The sequence below is a fragment of the Triticum urartu genome, chromosome 7A, assembly GCF_056163025.1.
Source record: "Triticum urartu cultivar PI428250 chromosome 7A, HENAU_Tu73, whole genome shotgun sequence".
NCBI lineage: Eukaryota > Viridiplantae > Streptophyta > Magnoliopsida > Poales > Poaceae > Triticum > Triticum urartu.
In genome coordinates, this window is record NC_141879.1 from 112,681,378 (window position 1) to 112,687,377 (window position 6,000).

Sequence of the window (6,000 nt, forward strand, 5' to 3'; positions counted from 1 at the left end):
ACTAATTTTAACTACTTGTTCTCTCGAAACAGGACGGACTGTACATGGTGTTGAGAAAATCCTCATACAAGCTAATGAAAGATAAAACTAGACTACACACAACCAACAAAACCAAAAAGGCACCATAAGTGCACTGCTGGATATTGTATGCGTGCCATCGAGTAGAAGTACAGGAGTAGTCGAACCACAACTAGAAGAAACCTACACACAACCAACACTCAGTGGTCTCGTGTCTCATGGAAGAAACTACCAGACTATGCCTCCAAGTCTCCAGCGAATCATTGCCGAAGAGGCCCCTCTATTCTCCCGCTCAGGATCGAGGAGCCCCACCTCTGCTAGCAAACAGAAGGGACCGACAAACTGGAAGATGCAGTTACATGTATAAGGGAGGAGACCAACAAGGATGCCCACCGCCAATGCCGAGGAAGCCTCAGCACATGATCCAAGACATCCCAGGAGGGATATGATGCAATCACGCTGCCCTCAAGTTTGTAGGTATGGATGTGGGTTTTTCCCGTAGTACGAACATAGAGAGCACATACATCTATGAAAAAGCCCCAAGGGGGACGTGACACCCTGAAGGTGTCGCCGATGACAACACTAAAGTGCTGAGGTTTCGCTCGGGACCTCCAGCATACCATGTCGCAGATCCCATCCACCAAGCCAACCCTAAGGAGAGGCCTGCCATGATGGATCTAGGCCTCCAAACTGGTACCGGCAAGAAACCAGAACCCAGATCCACGCCTCAACAGATCTGAGATGCAGTGCCATGCGTGGGAGCCTGAAATGCACTTTAGAGCATAGAGGAGTAGGGGAGGACGTGGATCCCCCAGCTGCAGTCCGGTGACAACGAGGAAACATGGCCTGTTTGAGGGGAAGTTTAAGGGGCGGTTGACGACCGTTTCATGAGTTGCATGAGCAACCCATGAGCCCAGGGTTGTTTTCTCCTCGTGATCTCTAGTTTTAACATCGAATTGTAGTGAGTCAGTCTAATAATATTAACATGGTTCATTGCTCTCCCTTGTGCTCCTAATTTATTGGAGCCAAGGAACCCCACTAATCACTTGGAAACATGGAGTGAGTTCTTTCAGAAGGGTTTTCTAATCTAGTGCATCATGGGATACTTGGATTTGAACCCATGTCATTTTTCGGAGGGAGAAGATCATGACTTATAAGGACGAGAGTAACCCCTCAATCATGGTAGTCTTTTGGGGGAGGATGTCTCTTATAACCATGTGTTGCTTGCTATGTGGTTGGGCATGGACATATAGACATGCTGGTAATGGGGAAGTCTTGGTTTGGGGAAGTTACCTGATGGATGAACGAGATCATGGTTTGGGGAGGATATCCAATGCATGAGATACCCAATAGATGACTGGGGCCATGGTGGGGAGGATAACCGATGGATGATCATGTGCGGAACGGGGAGGGAGGGGGCTGTTTTGCTTAGTCCCATGTAGTTTTTTAGTGGTGATGGTGGTTTGCTAGTCTTTTTTGAATGAGTGAAAGAGCAAAAGAAAAAGGTTTTTGTGTTCATGTTTAGAGTGTTTAGAGAATATTTCATCAGTTACATGAACACCAAAACCTTTCTTTTACTCTTTTCTTTATTTTGTGCACCAAGAAATCACTATGAAGGCTAAAAAAGGTGAAAATGCGGTATGAACATTTCTAGCAAAAGTATTGAATGCATTTCTATTAAAAAATTAAAAGGAAATATATATATAAATGAAAGTATGGCAAATGGTTTAAAAACAAAAAAGGAGAGTTGGAAAAAACATGAAAAGTAGAAGATATAAAAAGGCAAGAAGAAGATGAAAAAAAGGAAAGAATAATCACTTACTAAGGGTACGCCCAACAGGATTATCCCACATCACATCTAGTGGAGACACATGGAGCATTGCATGCTAGACACGAGTTGCCACTAGGTTGTATTGGTGGGATTTTTCCATCCAACCAGGGACAAGAGGGACTGCTCTAAGTGTTTCTTTTTCGGGAGTCAAATTTCATGTTGATATACTTTTGAACCGAGCATCAAATTACAAATTGTTTTCACCATGGCGTTCTTTGCCGATGTCTTCAAAGCTACATATCATATTGATAGGTTTTGATGAACGTTTTTGACAGAAGGTGTAGATCTCATCATAGTATACTTGTACTACCACTGAATATACTTGTACTTCTTATATTAGTTTGTGTACTTCCATGTGTTAGTGTGTTCACTTCTTTGAGTATATACTTCTCTTTCTGTTTGTGTGTACTTCTCGTGTTATATGTGTAGTTCCAAAATTAGTGCGCATACTTCCCATTTGTTTGTACGTGTACTTCTTGTGTTTGTGTTCATATTTGCCGCATTAGTGTTCATAGTTTGTCCAAGTTAGTGTGTGTACTTCCCAAATCACTCTGTGCACTTTCCATGTGTTTGTATTTGTATGATGTTTGTTTATTAATGTGTATTAGCAACATAGCACACATGTAAAATATAAATTTATTGCATAGGTAACGAGAACCAGAAATGGAAGGGTGAAAACGGGAAAAACTAAAGGTAAATGGTTAAAATTTAGAAAAAATCAAAACAAAAACTAGGGAAACTATAGAAAAAGATGAAAGAGAAAGAAATACTATGAAAATTCAAAGAAACATACGGGGGAAACAGTTAAATACCCAAGGCAGATCACTGCAATACAACACTCAGAAGCTACATGAATTGCTTCACATGCCCTCCCGCACCCTCCATAGAGGGCACCCTAGTTTGGTTGTCCCAAGGCAAATATGTATGCATAAATTTTTGATTGATTGGGTTGGCCCAAAATCCCAAAAATCTTGAGGTGTACGCATATCGGTTTTATTACCCGCCATGAGCGGGGATTAAGATATCATATAAGCATCTATTAATTTATGGTTAGACTTGGACGAGCTTGTACATTGATATAGCGAGCTTGTGACACGAAGAGGTTGGACACTAGTTTAGCGGCCTAGAATAGCGTAACACATTCTCCCTACATCCACAATGTAAGTGATATTTGTTTTGTCTCTAGGTCATCATGTTTGACCAAGCTTATTGAAGTACAATATCAACAATACAAAATGAATGGAATGAAAAATATATTTCATGATGTATCTGTTGGCATTAGTTTTGGTTTTCATTTATAGACGTTGGTGTCATTTTTTATAAACATGGTAAAACTTTAAAATGGTTGACTTAGAAACAAAGCAAATATACTTACATGTTCCTCTTTGGATTGAAGAAATTTCATTGAATTTTTTTAGAACTTCAATCCATAAAATCTTTTGGATCATAGAATTTTTTTCACCAGATTCCTATAGAATACATCTCTATGCCCTTTTATTCCATAATATGAATCTCAACATAATCTCTAACCTTATTTTATTTTTTTCTTTGAGACGTCCAATGCACTTGCACGTTATCTCTCTACTTTCTCTCATCAATTCCGGAAACTTTATATGTTTTTTCCGAAGACACATATTTATAAATTTCTATATTTTGAAATCTTGTAGGAATTCAAAGTACATTTTTCTGAAAAGGAGGATGGCCCCGGGCCTTTGCATGTAGCCATAGGAATTCAAAGAACATGACATCACAATCGTGGGCTTTCCCTATTCCTATGTTTTGCAACTTCCTGCAATGCAATCCAAAGAGGCCCCAAGGATGGAGGGAGTGTCACTTTATGACTTTTATTCCATCATGCATTGTATTTTACCGACCCATGATTAACTTGTCCATCGCATGAATCACGATTGGGCAGGAAAGTAACCTGATTTCTGGCTGTCCCCTCACGAAAGAGACTGCAACATGTGAAAAACGAAGGAGGAGACATGGCTTCCATCGATCAAGCAAGAGACAAAACATGAATGGCCAAAAGAAGGTTCATGGCGTATGTCAAGTCCAATGTACATGAAGGTTCGACGCACGGACGAATTCAAAGTGGTGGAGAATATTCTGTTGGGGATCGTAGCAGAAATTCAAAATTTTCCTACGTGTCACCAAGATCAATCTATGGAGAGACTAGCAACGAGAGAGAGGAGTGCATCTTCATACCCTTGAAGATCGCAATGCGGAAGCGTTACAAGAACGCGGTTGGTGGATTCGTACACGCAGCGATTCAGATCGCGGTCGATTCCGATCTAAGCGTCGAACAACGGCGCCTCCGCGTTTAACACACGTACAGCCCGGTGACGTCTCCCATGCCTTGATCCAGCAAGGAGAGAGGGAGAGGTTGGGGAAGACTCCGTCCAGCAGCAGCACAACGGCATGGTGATGGTGGAGGAGCGCGGTACTCCAGCAGGGCTTCACCAAGCACTACGAGAGACGAGGAGGGAGAGGGGTAGGGCTGCACCAAGAGAGAGATCAAATCACATATGTTGGGCAGCCCCATACCTCAAGTATATATAGGGGAGGGGAGGGGCTGCGCCCCCTATAGGGTTCCCTCCCCAAGGGGAGGTGGCAGCCCTAGATCCCATCTAGGGTGGCGGCTAGAGAGGAGAGGGAGAGAGGGGGGCGCCCTAGGGTGGGCCTTAAGGCCCATCTGGACCTAGGGTTTGCCCCCTCCCACTCTCCCTGCGCCTTTGGCCTTGGTGGTGGGGGGGGGGGGCGCACCAGCCTACCTGGGACTGGTCCCCTCCCACACTTGGCCCACGCAGCCTTCTGGGGCTGGTGGTCCCACTTGGTGGACCCCCGGGACCCTCCCGGTGGTCCCGGTACGTTACCGATAGCACCTGAAACTTTTCCGGTGACCAAAACGGGACTTCCCATATATATATCTTTACCTCCGGACCATTCCGGAACTCCTCGTGACGTCCGGGATCTCATCCGAGACTCCGAACAACATTCGGTAACCACGTACATACTTTCCCTATAACCCTAGCGTCATCGAACCTTAAGTGTGTAGACCCTACGGGTTCGGGAACCATGTAGACATGACCGAGACAACTCTCTGGGCAATAACCAACATCGGGATCTGGATACCCATGTTGGCTCCCACATGTTCCACGATGATCTCATCAGATGAACCACGATGTCAAGGATTCAATCAATCCCGTATACAATTCCCTTTGTCTATCGGTACGATACTTGCCCGAGATTCGATCGTCGGTATCCCGATACCTCGTTCAATCTCATTACCGGCAAGTCTCTTTACTCGTTCCGTAACACATCATCCCGTGATCAACTCCTTGGTCACATTGTGCACATTATGATGATGTCCTACCGAGTGGGCCCAGAGATACCTCTCCGTTACACGGAGTGACAAATCCCAGTCTCGATTCGTGCCAACCCAACAGACACTTTCGGAGATACCCGCAGTGCACCTTTATAGCCACCCAGTTATGTTGTGACGTTTGGTGCACCCAAAGCATTCCTACGGTATCCGGGAGTTGCACAATCTCATGGTCTAAGGAAATGATACTTGACATTAGAAAAGCTTTAGCATACGAACTACACGATCTTGTGCTAGGCTTAGGATTGGGTCTTGTCCATCACATCATTCTCCTAATGATGTGATCCCGTCATCAACGACATCCAATGTCCATGGTCAGGAAACCGTAACCATCTATTGATCAACGAGCTAGTCAACTAGAGGCTTACTAGGGACATGGTGTTGTCTATGTATCCACACATGTATCTGAGTTTCCTATCAATACAATTCTATCATGGATAATAAATGTTTATCATGAACAAGGCAATATAATAATAACTAATTTATTATTGCCTCTGGGGCATATTTCCAATAGTCTCCCACTTGCACTAGAGTCAATAATCTAGTTCACATCACTATGTGATTGTAGAGAATCCAACACCCATGGGGTGTGTTCATATCTTGCTTGTGAGAGAGGTTTATCAGTCAATGGGTCTGAACCTTTCAGATCCATGTGTGCTTTACAAATCTCTATGTCATCTTGTATATGTAGCTACCACGCGCTACTTGGGGCTATTCCAAATAACCGCTCTACTATACGAATCCGATTTACTCCTCAGAGTCATCC